The sequence below is a fragment of the Cherax quadricarinatus genome, chromosome 2 (genome assembly GCF_038502225.1).
Source record: "Cherax quadricarinatus isolate ZL_2023a chromosome 2, ASM3850222v1, whole genome shotgun sequence".
Lineage (NCBI taxonomy): Eukaryota > Metazoa > Arthropoda > Malacostraca > Decapoda > Parastacidae > Cherax > Cherax quadricarinatus.
In genome coordinates, this window is record NC_091293.1 from 34642908 (window position 1) to 34662279 (window position 19372).

Here is a 19372-nt window from a genome sequence, read left to right on the forward strand (position 1 = left end):
TTCCATTTAGAAAAAAAACCCTCGCCATTTGGCACACTAATCACCATGCTCACACTATTAACCGAGGTGTTCTGTTCACCATCCAATGACCGTGTCGTGGGCGGCCACTTCCTTCCCCAACCCACGACCCCGGCCGATCACAGATGTAAACAAAACCTCCTCCACACCTCCACTGCCAGGATCCCCTCACCACCGCTACTTCCCAAATCCCAACATGCACACTGCACTTTCACTGATACAGAAGCAATGGTCCGATGTAGAGGTTTGTCACAACTCTGTGATCTCCGGTCGATACTCACGATGATGTCTGCCGAAACTGGCCCGCGTAAACCATGTTGGTTCCTGGTTTACACACAGAATGTATGGAGCACCACACACTGGCTCCCTCCCTCCACGCCGGCAAGCGCGTATATATATATATTTATATATATATATATGTATATATATATAATATATATATATATATTTATATATATGTATATATTTATAATATATATATATTATATATATATATATAAATATATATATATATATATATATATATATATATATATATAAATATATATATATATATATAATATATATATATATATATATATATATATATATATATATATATATATATATATATATATATATATATATATATATATATATATATATATGTCGTGCCGAATAGGCAGAACTTGCCATCTTGGCTTAAATAGCAACGCTCATCTTGCCATATAAGACAGGCGAAAATTTGTGTATGCAATAATTTCGCCAAAATCATTCTAAACCAAACGAGAAAAATGTATTTCTTTGTGTTTGTTCAGTATTAAATTACTGTAAACGTTTTTAAAATATATTTAGTAGGATTAGGCTAAAATAAATTGCTCTTGTTAGAATAAGGTTAGGTAAGTTTTCTAAGATTCTTTTGGTGCAAAATTAAAAATTTTTACATTAACATTAATGAAAAAAATATATCTTTAAACGTATAAGAGAAATTTTTAGAAAGGACTTAATTTTAAATGAGTTCTTGCTAATTGACCAGTTTTACATATTCGGCACGACATATATATATATATATATATATATATATATATATATATATATATATATATATATATATATATATATATATATATATATATATATTGATGAGTTCACAAAAGAATTCTGGGATATTCATAAAATTTCTAGTATTCCTGTGTAATTCTCATTCAGCGTATGCATATGTACTTTATTATGAACTGAAATATTCTTGATGTCACTGTCAAGGTTACAGCTTTCATCTCTCTCTCTCTCTCTCTCTCTCTCTCTCTCTCTCTCTCTCTCTCTCTCTCTCGTTCATACAGTCAGTAGGACTTAAACCTAAGAAAGCAAGTAAGCATGACTGCATCATGGGCTAACACAGTTTCCTTTCTTTCGTGGTGTCAGGCGTGTGCAGTGAGGACGAGGAGAGGCTGGTCAGGGATCTGTTTCGTGGCTACAACAAACTTATCCGGCCAGTGGAGAACATGACCTACAACGTAGATGTCGCCTTTGGCTTGGCTTTCATCCAGCTCATCAACGTGGTGAGTATATGTCACTCTCGGCTCGCGAGGTGTATGTCTCTCATTTTCTATATGCGGAGAGTTTGCTTTAACCATTACGTTAGGGATTAAAGTATTCTTGACTGCTTGTGAACTAGTGATATGCAGTCTTAATGACTCTCTTGTAGTTTATGGGCTTTAAGCTCCATTACCCAACCAACACGCACGCGTGCGCACACACACACACACACACACACACACACACACACACACACACACAGCGATAACAGGAAAGGCACTACAATGGATCAGGGAATACTTGTCAGGAAGACAGCAGCGAGTCATGGTACGTGGCGAGGTGTCAGAGTAGGCATCTGTGACCAGCGGGGTCCCACAGGGGTCAGTCCTTGGACCAGTGCTGTTTCTGGTATTTGTGAACGACATGACGGAAGGAATAGCCTCCAAAGTGTCCCTGTTTGCAGATGACGAAGTTGATGAGAAGAATTCATTCGATCGAAGACCAGGCAGAACTACAAAGGGATCTGGACAGGCTGCAGACCTGGTCCAGCAATTGGCTTCTGGAGTTCAACCCCACCAAGTGCAAAGTCATGAAGATTGGGGAAGGGCAAAGAAGACCGCAGACGGAGTACAGTCTAGCGGGCCAGAGACTACAAACCTCACTCAAGGAAAAAGATTTTGGGGTGAGTATAACACCAGGCACATCTCCTGAAGCGCACATCAGCCAAATAACTGCTGCAGCATATGGGCGCCTAGCAAACCTCAGAACAGCATTCCGACATCTTAATAAGGAATCGTTCAGGACCCTGTACATAAGAACATAAGAAAGGAGGAACACTGCAGCAGGCCTGTTGGCCCATACTAGGCAGGTCCTTTACAATTTATCCCACTAACAAACATTTGACCAACCCAATTTTCAATGCTATCCAAGAAATAAGCTCTGATGTGCAAGTCCCACTCAAATCCAACCCCTCCCACTCATGTACTTATCCAACCTAAATTTGAAACTACCCAAAGTCTTAGCCTCAATAACCCAACTAGGTAGACTGTTCCACTCATCAACTACCCTATTTCCAAACCAATACTTTCCTATGTCCTTTCTAAATCTAAACTTATCTAATTTAAATCCATTACTGCGGGTTCTCTCTTGGAGAGATATCCTCAAGACCTTGTTAATATCCCCTTTATTAATACCTATCTTCCACTTATACACTTCGATCAGGTCTCCCCTCATTCTTCGTCTAACAAGTGAATGTAACTTAAGAGTCTTCAATCTTTCTTCATAAGGAAGATTTCTAATGCTATGTATTAATTTAGTCATCCTACGCTGAATATTTTCTAACGAATTTATGTCCATTCTGTAATATGGAGACCAGAATTGAGCTGCATAATCTAGGTGAGGCCTTACTAATGATGTATAAAGCTGCAGTATGACCTCTGGACTTCTGTTGCTTACACTTCTTGATATAAATCCCAGTAATCTATTTGCCTTATTACGTACGCTTAGGCATTGCTGTCTTGGTTTAAGGTTGCTGCTTACCCTAACCCCCAAGTCCTTTTCGCAATCTGTATGGCTAAGTTCTACATTATTTAACTTATAAATGCTAGGGTTATGGACACTCCCGAGCTTCAGAACCTTGCATTTATCTACATTGAACTGCATCTGCCACTTTTCTGACCAAGAGTAGAGTTTGTCTAAATCCTCCTGAAGTTCCCTAACATCTATGTTTGAATCAATTATCCTACCTATCTTCGTGTCATCGGCGAATTTGCTCATATCACTAGTAATTCCTTCATCAAGATCATTGATATATATTATAAACAACAACGGGCCCAAGACTGATCCCTGTGGAACGGCACTTGTTACTGATCCCCACTCGGATTTAACCCCATTTATGGACACTCTCTGCTTCCTGTCTCTGAGCCATGATTCGATCCACGAGAGCACTCTTCCCGCAATGCCATGATCTGCTACTTTCTTCAACAGTCTTTGGTGCGGAACTATCAAATGCCTTACTAAAATCTAAGTAAATAATATCAAATTCTTTATCATGGTCAACAGCCTCAAAAGCTTTACTGAAGAAAGTTAATAAATTAGTTAGACAAGACCGGCCTCTTGTGAATCCATGCTGAGTATCATTAATCAAGCTATGCTTATCGAAATGGCTTCTTATAATTTGAGCTATAATTGACTCTAGTAATTTGCCTACATAAGAACGTTAGGCCCATATTGGAGTATGCGGCACCAGTTTGGAACCCACACCTAGCCAAGCACGTAAAGAAACTAGAAAAAAATGCAAAGGTTTGCAACAATACTAGTTCCAGAGCTAAGAGGTATGCCCTACGAGGAGAGGTTAAGAGAAATCAACCTGACGACACTGGAGGACAGGAGAGATAGGAGGGACATGATAACGACATACAAAATACTGAGAGGAATTGACAAGTGGACAAAGACAGGATGTTCCAGAGATGGGACACAGCAACAAGGGGACACAGTTGGAAGTTGAAGACACACATGAATCACAGGGATTTTAGGAAGTATTTCTTCAGCCACAGAGTAGTCAGGAAGTGGAATAGTTTGGGAAGCGATGTAGTGGAGGCAGGATCCATACATAGCTTTAAGCAGAGGTATGATAAAGCTCACGGTTCAGGAAGAGTAACCTAGTAGCGACCAGTGAAGAGGCAGGGCCAGGAGCTTGGAATCGACCCCTGCAACCTCAACTAGGTGAGTACGCACACACACACACACACACATAGCTCTCACAGAAACGAAGCTCACAGGTATGACAGCAGATGCCATCTTTCCAACGGGATACCAGATCATGAGGAAAGACAGAGGGAAGAGAGGGGATGGAGGAGTGGCACTACTGGTCAAAAACCAATGGCTGGAGAGAGGAGACAGTGGAGAAGCAAGGGATTTCAAGGGATTACATAATAGGAACGCTTCAGTCTGGAGGTCCCAAGGTGGTAAATGCAGTGATGTATAACCCACCACAGAACAGCAGGAGGCCAAGGCAAGTGTATGATGAGAGTAATAGAGCGATAGTTGTCACACTGGCTGAAGTGGCCAGAAAGGCTCACGCGAGCAGGGCAAACCTACTGATCATCGGTGACTTCAACCACAAGGAAATTGACTGGGAGAACTTGGAGCCACGTGGGGGCCAAGAAACGTGGAGGGCTAAGATGATGGAGGTGGTACTGGAAAACTTTATGTACCAACAAGTAAGGGACATTACCAGAGAGAGAGGAGAGGGTGAACCAGCGAGACTGGACCTAGTATTCACCTTGAGTACTTCAAATATTGAGGACATCACATATGAAAGAGCCCTTGGGGCCAGCGATCATGTGGTTTTAAGATTCGAATAAGCACTAGAGTTACAAGTGGACCGGTGAGCTGGAAGACCCGGACGAATGAAGCCAAACTACAAGGAGGGAGGCTACACCAAAACCAAGTGTGCTAGGAAATGGAAGAAGTATGGAACGCAAAGGATCCAAGAGAATAATGGGAGCAGTCATAGACCCAGAAATGAATATGCACAGGTAAGAAGTCAGCGAAAGCCAAATCTGACCCAAAGCTGTTGTACAGCCACATCAGATGGAAAACGACAGTCAAGGACCAGGTAATCAGGCTAAAGAAGGAAGGAGGAGAGACAACAAGAAATTACCGAGAAGTATGTGAGGAACTCAACATGAGCTTCGAAGAAGTGTTCACAGAGGAGACAGAAGGGACTCCAAAAAGACAGAGAGGTGGGGTACACCACCAAGTGTTGGACACAATACATACAACCGAGGAAGAAGTGAAGAGGCTTCTGAGTGAGCTAGATACCTCAAAGGTGAAGGGCTGGATAACATCTCTCCATGGGTCCTGAGAGAGGGTGCAGAGGCGCTATGTGTACCCCTAACAACAATATTCAACACATTTATCGAAACAGGGAGATTACCTAAGGTATGGAAGACAGCAATGTTCCCCAATTTTTAAAAAAAAGGAGACAGACAAGAAGCACTAAAGTATAGACCAGTGTCACTGACATTGTTTAATGAGATTATTGGTGAGGCAGTGGCGTGGGTGAATGATACGTCTTCCAAGGCTTCTTACTTTATTTGTAATGTAGTGGTGGGTACACAGGCTTGTGTGTTGTGCCCATGGCCCGGGAAGGGCCATCCCACGAGGGAGAGAGCTAATAGGCCTTCTGTCTTGCTGCTTGGCCGCTGAGAGAGTGAGTGTGGGACCAGCTTCCCACAGACCTGGAGCAGGCCCAGAGGGCAGCGCCTTAGTGGAGCAAAATATGAACTAAGCTGGCAGACAGCATAGGCTGTCTGTGCAGACAGTACAGGCTGTCTACATATGCTCGGCCACCTGCCACATGGTCGTCCCGACCATGTCTGGCGGTAAAAAAAACTTGGTCTCTCTCTCGTAGGAACAGGGCACAGAACACAAAATAAAAACATGTATATATACATATGGACATGGAAAAAAAAACTTCCTACAGGGAGGGAAGAAAAAACATGTGGGGTGTGCTAAACATCGTGGTCATAGGCAGTGAGCGCCGATGGGCATCACTGCACGCCTTCCTGCGTCTGGACAGATACTGCAACACAGGAGACATCGCTGTGGCTGAGCTGTGACGTAACAGGTTACGGTCTCCTCTGGAACGGTAAAGCAGTCATCGTAGGAGTCACTGTAGGTTTTCACTCAACCTGGGGCACAACCTGCTGGTGCCCTCGAGTGAGGCGTCGACAAATGGGCAGGACTTCTGGCAAGCGACTCAGGACACTTCTCGACTGGTACTGTCGCTGGGCTGTCACTGCCGGCGAGCGTGGAGCGAGTCGTGGCAGAGACGACTGGGCAAAACATCTGGGAGTCGTAACATCATACACCAGACTGCAGTGAGCGAGCTAGCAAAGTGACATCATCTTCGTGCAGGCTGCTCACTGAAGCTTGTGACACGAGGCTGACACAGCGCCTGCCGACGAGTGTCATTCTCTCGGCAGTTGGTGTTATAGCAGAGGTTAGTCTAAGCGTCCCCAGACTTGTTTCTCTACATATAACTGCACTCTGAAGGTCTGGAGGTGAAGTGAAACAAATCTCGATGGGAATCGTAGCAGGTACGATTCTATAGAACATCTATGAGCGACTAGCATAAGAGCTTTCTGTACAAGGGCTCGGGCTCAGAGCTGACTGGTATCAGCTGTCAAACATGCTGGTCACACAGGGTGACTTAACACAGTGGTGTTACTCAGGGGTCTGGCTCAAGACCACTGGACACATGGAAAACTTTACACACTCCCGCGGTACATGCGGTACAACATGGCTTAACTAGCAAATGATGCTTTTCTGTGCACAAAACTGACACTAAGCTATATACTAACATGTGAGAACACTGAGAGGAATTATTTAACACACGACATATATCTTCTCTCAATCTTCTCGACAATACTGAAATATTTACTGAAACACTCGATGTGACATCGTGTGATGTCAGGTGTGATGTTGCAAGGTGATGTCAGCAGCACTGTGATGTCAGCAGACATCTCGAGGTGACGTCAGGCAGACATCGTGGGTGACATGAAGTTAGGCAGCATCGTCGGTGACGTCAATGTGATGTGGGCAGCAGACCACAGCATGAGGCCTGGGACATCTGGCTTGGTAACTCACGTGGCTTGTAGATCCATGTGACATCGCCCACACCCCACGTGGCGTCGTGATCTACATAGCATGCTGATCCACTTGGCTTGCTGATCCACGTGGCTTCCTGATCCACGTGGCTTGTTGATCCACGTGGCTTGTTGATCCGCATGGCTTGCTGATCCACGTGGCTTGCTGATCTAAGTGGCAGGCTGATCCATGTAGCTTCGAGTGACCTCGGGCACTCGGATACACAGCTCTGGCTACCATTTCACACGGAAAACAGTAGAAAACACAGCAGAGGGAGTGAGTACATAGTGGTGGAGTGTGGTGGTAGGCTGGTGAGGTGTGAGTAGGGCAAGCGTGGGTGAGTGTATGGCGAGGGAGGATCTGGCCACTTCCTCCTCTCCCACCCACAAACACAGGGAGACACTGGACGCAGAAATCAAAACAAAACTCACCTCTGGCTTGCTGAAACAGATGTGCTGAGCTGAACAACAACAGCAACATACAAGTGATGCTGAACACGTGACTTGAGAAACAGCATGGGACGCTGTAGCGTGGGGTCACTGGGACGCCACTTGCAATTCTCGAAGAAATTCAGTAAATTTCAGCTGGATCCTGCTTGTACCTGTGTCTGGATGCTGAAACGTGCAGACATGCCATCAGGATAACTCGTTGAGAGATGGATGCTTCTTGCATGGGGTGATGAAGTGAAGATGACTTCATCCCTTCCTCTCTCTGGGCAAACACAACTGCTGCGACCACCACTTCCCACCAATGTTTAATGAGATTATTGGTGAGGCAGTGGCATGGGTGAATGATACGTCTTCGGATGCTTCTTACTTTATTTGTGATGTAGTGGTGGGTACACAGGCTTGTATGTTGTGCCCATGGTCCGGGAAGGGCCATCCCACGAGGGAGAGAGCTAATAGGCCTCCTGTCTTGCTGCTTGGCCGCTGAGAGAGTGTGGGACCAGCTTCCCACAGACCTGGAGCAGGCCCAGAGGGCAGCACCTTAGTGGAGCGAAATATGAACTAAGCTGGCAGACAGCATAGGCTGTCTGTGCAGACAGTACAGGCTGTCTACAACATGTATTTAAAGTCATGGTGAAGATTATCAGAAGAGTGGTGGAACACCTAGTAAGAAATGAGCTTATCAACAGCAGCCAACACGGTTTCAGGGACGAGAAATCCGTGTCACAAACCTACTGGATTTCTTTGACAGGGTGACAGCAGTAAGACAAGAGAGAGAGGGGTGGGTAGATTGCATTATCTTGAACTGTAAGAAGGCGTTTGACACAGTTCCGAACAAGAGATTAGTACAAAATCTGGAGGACCAGGCACGGATAACAGGGAAGGCACTACAATGGATCAGAGAATACTTGTCAGGAAGACAGCAGCGAGTCATAGTACGCAGTAAGGTGTCAGAGTGGGCGCCTGTGACGTGTGGGGGTTCCATAGGTGTTAGTCCTAGGATCTGTGCTGTGTCTGGTATTTGTGAACGACATGACAGAAGGAATAGACTCCAAAGTGTCACTGTTTGCAGATGATGTGAAGTCGATGAGAAGAATTCAATTGGACGAGGACCAGGCAGAACTACAAAGAGATCTGGACAGGCTGCAGGCCTGGTCCAGCAATTGACTCCTGGAGTTCAACCAACAAGTGCAAAGTCATGAAGATTGAGGAAGGACAAAGAAGACAGCAGACAGAGTACAGTCTAGGGGGCCAGAGACTACAAACCTTACTCAAGGGTGAGTATAACACCGGGCACATCTCCTGAGGTGCACATCAACAAAATAATTGCTGCAGCATATGGGCGCCTAGCAAACCTAAGAACAGCATTCTGCCATCTTAATAAGGAATCGTTCAGGACCCTGTATTCTGTGTACGTTAGGCCCATATTGGAGTATGCAGCACCAGTTTGGAACCCACATCTAGCCAAGCATGTAAAGAAACTAGAGAAAGTGCAAAGGTTGGCAAGAAGACTCTTCCCAAAGCTAAGAGTTATGTAATACGAGGAGAGGTTAAGCGAAATCGACCTGACGACACTGGAGGACAATAAAGATAGGGGAGACATGATAAGGACATATAAAATACTGAGAGGAATTGACAAGGTGGATAGAGACAGAAGAAAAGGACAAGGTCCCATGCAGGGGTACAACCATGCCACCAAGAGTTACAGAAAAAAATAAGGAAAACAATGGCCATGTACAAACGGGACCCAGAGACACAGAGGGGAAAGGCAGTGGGAGGAGGAGCCGGAGAAGTCAGTGTTAATTCCTGGGCTTCAGGAGAGCGAGTGGAGGACACACAATGACAGATGGCAGGAAGGAAAACAGGAGATTGAAAACATCAAAGAAATAGGCGAGGAGGACATGAGAGAATAGAGGGGCACTTGAAGGGAAGAATTCGGCTGGTCAAACTGATTTTTAAGACAGAAAGGGTGCGAAACAGGATCCTGCAAGAAAAACCACGGCTGAAAGAATCATCAGCATACTAGAATGTGTTCCTAGACGGTGACAGAACAAGAACAAAATGACAAGAGAGTATGATGAGAGTAATATCGTTATCAGTGACACACTGGCTGACGTGGCTAGAAGGGCTCATGCGAGCTGACTGTGGGTGACTTCAATCGCAAGGAAATCAACTGGGAGAACCTGGAGTCATGTGGGGGCCCATAAATTTGGAGGGTTAGATGGAGATGGTACTGAAAAACCTCATGTACCAACATGTGAGGGAAACTGCCAGAGAGAAAAGAAAGGATGAACCAGCAAGACTGGACGTAGTATTCACCTTGAGTAGTGCAGATATTGAGAGCATCACATTTGAAAAAAAACCTCGGGGTCAATGACCATGTGGTACTGAGCTTCAAATGCATAGTAGAGTTACAAGTGGAGAGGGAAGCAGGAAGGACAGGACGAATGAAGCCAAACTACAATAGAGGGGACTACACAGGCATGAAGAATTTCCTGCACGGGCTTCAGTGGGACAGAGAATTGGCAGGGAAGTCAGTAAACGAGATGATGGAATACATGACAACAATATGTAAAGCAGCTGAAGAGAGGTTTGTACTCAAGAGTAACAGAAATAACGAGAAAGCCAGGATGATCCCGTGGTTCACCCAAAGGTGTAGAGAGGCGAAAACCAAGTGTGCTAGAGAATATAAGAAGAACAGAAAGCAAAGGACCCAAGAGAATAACGATAGCAGTCGTAGGGCCAGAAATGAATATGCACAGGTAAGAAGGGAGGCCAAACGACAATACGAAAATGACATATCAGCGAAAACCAAATCTGACCCAAAGCTGATGTACAGCCACATCAGGAAGAAAACAACAATCAAGGACCATGTAATCAGGCTGAGGAAGGAAGATGGGAAGATTACATGAAACGACAGCAAAGTATGTGAGGAGCTCAACATGAGATTCAAAGAAGTGTTCACAAAGGAGACATAAGGGACTCAAGAGAGAGGGAGAGGTGGGGAACACCATCAACTCGTGGACACAATACATACAACCGAGGAAGAAGTGAAGAGGCTGGTAAGCGAGCTAGATACCTCAAAGGCGAAGGGGTGGATAACATCTCTCCATGCATCCTCAGAAAGGGAGCAGAGGCGCTATGTGCACCACTTAACAACACTCTTCAACACATCTGCCGAAACAGGGTGACTACCTGAGGTATGGAAAACAGCAGACATATTCCCAATTTTAAAAAAAGGAGACAGATACGAAGCATTAAACTACAGACTAGTGTCACTGACATGTATGGTATGCAAAGTCATGGAGAAGGCGTTTGATACATTTCCAGTTCTCCACAGTTCCAGTTCCAGTTCCAGGTTCTCCAGCAAAAGCTGGAGAACCAGGCAGGGACAACAGGGAAGGCACTGCAATGGATCAGGGAATAACTCTCAGGAAGACAACAGCGAGTCATGGTACATGGCGAGTTGTCAGGGTGGGCGCCTGTGACAATTGGGGTTCCACATGGGTCAGTCCTAGGACCGGTGCTGTTTCTGGTATTTGAGAACGACATGACGGAAGAAATAAACTCCGAAGTGTCACTGTTTGCAGACGATGTGAAGTTGATGAGAAGAATTCAGTCGGACGAGGACCAGACAGAACTACAAAGAGATCTGGACAGGCTGCAGGCCTGGTCCAGGTACTGGCTCCTGGAGCTCAAATCCACCAAGTGCAGAGTCGTGAAGATTGGGAAGGGCAAAAAAGACCGCTGACGGAGAACAGTCTAGGGGGACAAGAGACTACAAACTACACTCAAGGAACAGGATCTTGGGGTGAGTATAACACCGGGCACATCTCCTGAGGCGCACATCAACCAAATAACTGCTGCAACATACGGGCGCCTAGCAAACCTAAGAACAGCATTCCGATATCTTAATAAGAAATCGTTCAGGACCCTGTAAACGGAGTACGTTAAGCCCATATTGAAGTATGCAGCACAAGTTTGGAATCCACACCTAGCCAAGCACGTAAGAAAGCTAGAGAAAGTGCATAGGTTTGCAACAAGACTAGTCCCGGAGCTAAGGGGTATGTCCTACGAGGAGAGGTTAAGGGAAATCGACCTGACGACACTGGAAGACAGGAGAGATCAAATCAAATCAAGTTTATTCTCTAAAAGGGTTACAATGTGAGGATGTACACGATTTGGATATTGTGTGGTTTATATGTTATAAAATACTAATTACAGAGGGGGCCACTAGGACACGTAGCATGCTAGGCATGTCGGGCAGACTTAGATTAATTCTTAACATTAAATCCTTACAGATTATGGTATTAAGGCTAGGTGACTACATTATAATTTGTGAGTTTAGCAATGTGAATGCTTTTGTTTTAGCACAATATAAAGTGTCTATATTGGAGTATCATAGGGGAAATATGATAACGACATATAAAATACTGAGAAAAATCGACAAGGTGGACAGAGACAGGATGTTCCAGAGATGGGACACAGCAACAAGGGGTCACATTTGGAAGTTGAAGACTCAGGTGAATCACAGGGATGTTAGGAAGTATTTCTTCAGTCACAGAGATGTCAGAAAGTGGAATAGTCTGGGAAGTGATGTAGTGGAGGCAGGATCCATACATAACTTTAAGAATAGGTATGATAAAGCTCATGGACCAGGAAGAGTGACCTAGTAGCGACCAGTGAAGAGGCAGGGTCAGGAACTGCAACCACAACTAGGTGAGTATAATTAGGTGAGCGCACACACACACACATGAAGTGTAATAGTCTAGCAAGTGATTTAGTGGCGGCAGGAACGATACGTAGTTTTAAGACGAGGTATGATAAAGCTCATGGAGCAGGGAGAGAAAGGAACTAGTAGCGACCAGTGAAGGGCGGAGCCAGAAACTGAGTCTCGACACCTGCAACCACAAATTGGTTAGTATACTCACAGACACACTCACAAACACACACACACGCATGCACTCAAGAGCACATATATACACATGGGTGTGTCGCACGAATGTAGGTACGCACACACACACACACACACACACACACACAAACACATACATACTCATTAGCACATATACACACATGGGTGTGTCACACGAGCGTAGGTACACACACACACACACACACACACACACACACACACACACACACACACACACACACACACACACACACAGGCGCCAGGAGCTCGGACTCGACCCCCGCAACCTCAACTAGGTGAGTACAGATCAGAGAATACCTGACAGGGAGGCAACAACGAGTCATGGTACGTGACGTCAGTCCTAGGATCAGTGCTATTTTTGGTATATGTGAATGACATGATGGAAGGGATATACTCAGAAGTGTCTCTGTTAGCAGATGATGTAAAGTTAATGGGGAGAATTAAATCCGACGAGGATCAGGCAGGACTACAAAGAGACCTGGACAGACTGAACATGTAGTCCAGCAACTGGATTCTCGATTTCAACCCCGCCAAATGCAAAGTCATGAAGATTGGGAAGGGCAAAGAAGACGGCAGACAGAGTATAGGCTAAGTGGCCAAAGACTGCAAACCTCACTCGAGAAAGTTCCTGGGATGAGCATAACACCGAGCACATCTCCGGAAGCTCACATCAACCAGATAACTGCTGCAGCATATGAGCGCCTTGCAAACCTGAGAACAGCGTTCCGATACCTTAGTAAGGAATCGTTCAAGACACTGTACACCGTGTTCGTCAGGCCCATACTGGAGTATGCAGCACTAGTTTGGAACCCACACCTGGTCAAGCACGTCAAGAAATTAGATGAAGTGCAAAGGTTTGCAACGAGGTTAGTTCCGGAGTTCAGGGGAATGTCCTACGAAGAAAGCTTGAGGGAAATCGGCCTGACGACTCTGGAGGAAAGAAGGGTTAGGGGAGACGTGATAACGACATATAAAATACTGAGTGGAATAGATGAGGTGGACAGAGACAGGATGCTCCACAGAGGGGACACAGAAACAAGGGGCCACAATTGGAAGCTGAAGATTCAGACGTGTCAAAGGGATGTTAGGAAGTATTTCTTCAGTCGTAGAGTTGTCAGGAAGTGGAATAGTCTAGTAAGTGAGGTAGTGGAGACAGGAGCCATACATAGCTTTAAGATGAGGTATGATAAAGCTCATGGAGCAGGAAGAGAGAGGACCTAGTAGCGTTCAGTGAAGAGGCGGGGCCAGGCACGCGCGCGCACACACACACACACACACACACACACACACACACACACGATGTAGTGGAGGCAGGATCCATACATAGCTTTAAGCAGAGGTATGATAAAGCTCACGGTTCAGGGAGTGAGACCTAGTAGCGACCAGTGAAGAGGCGGGGCCAGGAGCTTGGACTCGACCCCTGCAACCTCAACTAGGTGAGTACACACACACACACACACACACACACACACAATGTAGTGGAGGCAGGATCCATACATAGCTTTAAGCAGAGGTATGACAAAGCTCAAGGCTCAGGGAGTGAGACCTAGTAGCGACCAGTGAAGAGGCGGGGCCAGGAGCTTGAACTCGACCCCTGCAACCTCAACTAGGTGAGTACACACACACACACACACACACATACACACACTTACACACACACACATACACGCATGCACGCACTCATGAGCACATATGCACACATGAGTGTGTCACACGAGCATTGGTACACACACACGATACGATAAAGCTCTTGAAGCAGGGAGAGGGTGGACCTAGTAACGACTAGCGAAGAAGCGGGGCCAGGAGCTATGACTCTACCCGAAGAAACTTACTCCCGTGCATCAAAGAATAAGTTCCTTAGGAAAAGGAAGCAAAGAGTGATTGAGAAGAGACAACAAAATGGGAAAAGATAACAAGCGGGGTACCGCAAGGCTCAGTATTCGGGCCATTAGTGTTACTGATATATTTGAATTATATTTCAGACAGGACTGAGTCAGATGTATTCCTGTTTGTTGATGATGTGAGAACTAATAAGAAGTATAAAATCAGGTGAGGACTGGGGAAAGGCTGAAAAGTAGCGAGACGAATTTGAAAATATACAGTTACTGGAATCCATCCCCAGGAAATGCAAGGTTCTGAAATTTGGGGAAGTGTCCAGAAGAACGAGACACAGGTTGTACCACTCACTCAAAGAGTAAGACCTAAGACCAAGAAGTTGGCATAGTGCTTACCATATCGCCAAAGGCTCATATCAACTGAATAAATTGTAAATATTACAGCAGCCTCCAGGAATCTCAGCACAGAGTCATTCTCGACACTTTATACAACATATGTCAGGTTAGAAAAAATGCAGAAGTATGCAACAAGGCTTGTTAAGGGGTAAGGGCTATGCTGGGAGACTAAGGGTATAAAATCTCACGACATTGGAGGACAGAAGAACCAGAGAAGTCATAATATCAACATATAAAATACTCATGGAAATTGATATAGTAGAGAGGGATGGGATGTATGAGAGGAGAGAAGCAGAACTCAGGAACACAGCTGAACGTTAAGACACCATTTTTAATCCGTGATCTTTTGATTACGAAGAAATTTTAATTCATTATGATGGCTATGAAAATATTTATTGCTGGCTCTTCAGTCATAATCTGTACGTATTAAGAGTAACATCATTGTTATATAAAAGTCTTGGCTGGTAACTCACTCTGCTCGCCACCAACCAAGCTGCTTATATAACAGTGATATATCTCTCAATGTGGAAGTAATCACAATAAAACGCGTGATTGCAAATCTGAAAAAAATATACCACAGTGAAAATAAGAAATAAAACCCGAGCGTTTTCATGGAGGAAGATGTGTGCGTAAGCACGTAATAGAGCTCAGGTTTTTTATTTTCTATTGTCACTGTGATATTTTTTTCATATCTAAATACGTTCAAATTATAGCTCAAGCAGCAACAATAACTATTTTCATAGTCATCATAATGACTAAAAATTTTTATTATCGAAGAATCAGGTATTAAATATGAGGGATATTAGGAAATATTTCTTCAGTCTCAGGATGTTCAGGAAGTGGAATGATCTTGTTGAGGAAGTGGTGGAGGCACTGTACACTTATAGTGTTAAGTGGTGGAGGCACTGTACACTGAAAGTGTTAAGGACAGGTATGAGAGGGCCCACCGGGTAGGAGGGAATGAATTTGGTAAGTTGAAAAACAAGGCCAGGAGCTAAAACTCGACCCGTGCAACCACTTATAGGTGAGTACACACAAGCCTCGAGCAAGGATCAGTATTAGCGCTAGCACTTAATACTTGCCAAAGATCTATCAGACTGGCTCAACCCCTATGTTAGGACAATGAGGGACTCCGGTGAGATTTAGACATGTTAATGAGTTAAAATTTGAGGCTGCTAAAGTTTAATCCTAGCAAATGCAAGGTCATGAAAACTGCTGAAACGAAGAGAAGACTGTAGAGGGAATATAGACTGGGAGGTGAGAAACGACAGGTATCGACGACAGAAAAGATCCAGGAGTGAATATCACACAAAACAAACTTCCTGAAGAGCACATACACATTATGATTTTGGCAGCTTATACAAAACTCATAATAGCTTTGAGTAATCTCAACGAACAATTATTGAAGACTGTACACAACATCCTTCAGATCCATCTTTAAAATATGCAGTACCAGCTTGGAGCTCCCACCTGTTCAAATACTTGAAAAGATGCAAAGCTTTGCAAGCTGACTAGTCCCAGAATGGTATATTATGAGTAAATTCTAAAGAAATTGAACCTGACGACCATGGAAGAGAGGAAGAGGAGAGGCAGATATATTGATAACGACAGCCTTTTCAAGGCTTGGACCAGATACAAGGGAACATAGACAGGTGAACATAGACAGATGAGTGAAAGGGATGTTAGGAAGTCTTTTTTTAGTCTCAGCTTAGTGAGGAAACGAAATAAACTGGACGTGAAATCAAATTCGGCACACAGTTTTAAAAATAGATATGACAGAGTTCAAGAGGACAGAAAGCAGCATTGGCACCCGATGAAGCATAATTTATAGGGCGGTACCAGGAACCGTGAATCAACCCTCGCAAAGATAAATCAATGATAACATATCGTTGAGTACCCGAGTACACATTTATTCCTACATTTCCTCCTTTACCTATCTTGACTGATCCTTTCTTTCCCAGTAGGAAGAAAGCCATATTTAGAACAGATGCTTTCAAGTTATGGCAGGCAGGGTCGTGACTCCTGAGTAATAGTTAGGTCTAAGGTCCTCCTGGGAATAATTGTCGCCAGGTTCTTAGTATATTTCGACGAGATGAATTTCAGTGTTCTGTGTTATGGCCCCAAACACCTGTTGGCTGAGGACGGAATAAAAACCACCAGGTGTGTATGTTTTTATACACAAAGGCGTTTAATTTTATTACGTACATTGTGAGATGTGTGTATTCGTATGTGTAGTATATTCGTATATTCGGTGTATCCATATCTATCGAATATACGGGTGTACTACAGTCAGTCGAACAAAAAGACGAGCTAATGTTCTCTGTCTACTAGAGACCTTCCTCAGGCACTGAGAATAAATAAATAAATAAATGTATGTTATATATATATTATATATAGGTAGTAGGATGGTAGACAGCAACCACCCAGGGAAGTACTACCGTCCTGCCAGATGACTGTGAAACAGAAACCTGTAATTGTCTTACATGATGGTAGTATTGCTGGTGTCTTTTGTCTGTCTCATAAACATGCAAGATTTCAGGTATGTCTTGCTACTTCTACTTACACTTAGGTCACACTACACATACATGTACAAGCATATATATACACACACCCCTCTGAGTATTCTTCTATTTTCTTTGTAGTTCTTGTTCTTGTTTATTTCCTCTTATCTCCATGGGAAAGTGGAACAGAATTCTTCCTCTGTAAGCCATGCGTGTTGTAAGAGGCGACTAAAATGCCGGGAGCAAAGGGCTAGTAACCCGTTCTCCCGTATAAATTACTAAATTTAAAAGAGAAACTTTCGTTTTTCTTTTTGGGCCACCCTGCCTTGGTGGGATATGGCCGGTGTGTTGAAAGAAAGATATATTATATATATATATATATATATATATATATATATATATATATATATATATATATATATATATGTCGTGCCGAATATGTAAAATTGGTCAATTAGCAAGAACTCATTTAAAATGAGGTCCTTTCTAAAATTTTCTCTTATACGTTTGAAGATATATTTTTTTCATTAATGTTAATGTAAAAAATTATAATTTTGCTCCAAAAGAATCTTAGAAAACTTACCTAACCTTATTATAACAAGAACAATTTATTTTAGCCTAACCCAACTAAATATATTTTAGATTTGTTTATAATAAATTAATACTAAACAAACACAGCAAAATATATTTTTCTCGGTAGGTTCAGAAGGATTTTTGCGAAATTATTGCATACACAAATTTTCGCTTGTCCTATATGGCAAGATGAACGTTGCTATTTAAGCCAAGATCGCAAGTTCTGCCTATTCGGCACGACATATATATATATATATTAAAAATATAGGGAAGTACCACCTCTATAGCTGGACTGGGGACCCTCATCCTCAGAGAAGACAATAAACGTACCTCAGAGAAAACTCAAGGTTCTCCCCGGAGCTGTTTGAATATTTTCTTCTAATACCACCCCCTATATTTTATATTCTATGTGAACATTTATTAATAAACAGAATACATTTACAGAAAAACATAAACATGAATACAATGGCACAATGTATCAAAGATCATGAATTTCCTCCCGCTCCTCCGAGGCTGGATGCGAGCCAAGTATGCAGCAAGCATTTTCCCTCTGGATGGCTATGCTGAAGCGCTGGAATATGAAAGTGGTTGCCCTTGGGTCCCTGGTGGTGTCGATGAGTCTGGAACCCAGTTCTTTAAGGAAACGTGTGTCATTTTTTCCCCATGATCCCAAGGTCTCTGATCCCACTGTGACAAATTGATACTGTTGGCTTATGTCCCTGTACTTACTGATCTTGTACTCCTCCCTGTGGTCAGCAGCTCCTCTCTGTCGCCCCACACTGTGATGGATATAGGTGTCAGCCAGTGTGGACACACAGGTATAGTCCCATGCTAAGAGCTTGCCATTCTTCCAAGGATAGATGGTGATCCAGTCGCGGCGGTTTGCTGGGTTGTGGGTATTGTTGGCTGCTAGTGATCGGGGCTCCCTCTCGGCTGGGCATCCAGCTGTAGCAAGGGTTCTCTTAATGATGTCGTTGACCTCATTGTGTCTTGCATACCAGCCCTTGATTTTGGAACAGTTAAGACCATGTAGACCGTACTGGTCTGCTTGCACTTCCCCGCAAATACACGTATATTCTGTGTGAGTTGGGGCAGCAAGGCGCAGAGCCACTGCAATACGGAGGGTCTTAGGGTCGAGTCGCGTTCCCATTGCCGATATGGGAACTGTTTGGAGAAAGTCCCCAGAGTGAGGTGCGCTCACAGCCTGGAGACGGGCACTCTCCCTATCCGATGTTGCATCCCTGAGCATGTTGGCAAGTACCTTTTCAGCGATCGGGCCATCCCAGCTTGACTGTTTGTGAGCCAGTGCTGTACTAGGATTTGGTGCTGGAGCAGCAAGAGTCTACCATTCAGTGATGGCACTGGCATAGCTAGGGTCTTCTATTCTTGCTGAGTCACTGAGGGTATCAGGAAGAATTTGTCTTATCAACTCGTTTGATGCTATGGAAGAGGATAGGAAAGCTGGTAGAGCAATCTGGGAGGATCTGCGTACTCCTA

General features: G+C 44.0%; 1 long non-coding RNA gene across 1 annotated transcript in view; it reads left to right on the forward strand.

The window, feature by feature from the left end:
- Window positions 1–19372, forward strand: part of LOC138853342 (uncharacterized) — a 415781-nt gene that overhangs the window by 331563 nt on the left and 64846 nt on the right. The window contains exon 2 of the long non-coding RNA XR_011392545.1: window positions 1420–1556. This is a non-coding gene — a long non-coding RNA (uncharacterized lncRNA). The remainder of the gene's footprint in view (window positions 1–1419; window positions 1557–19372) is intronic.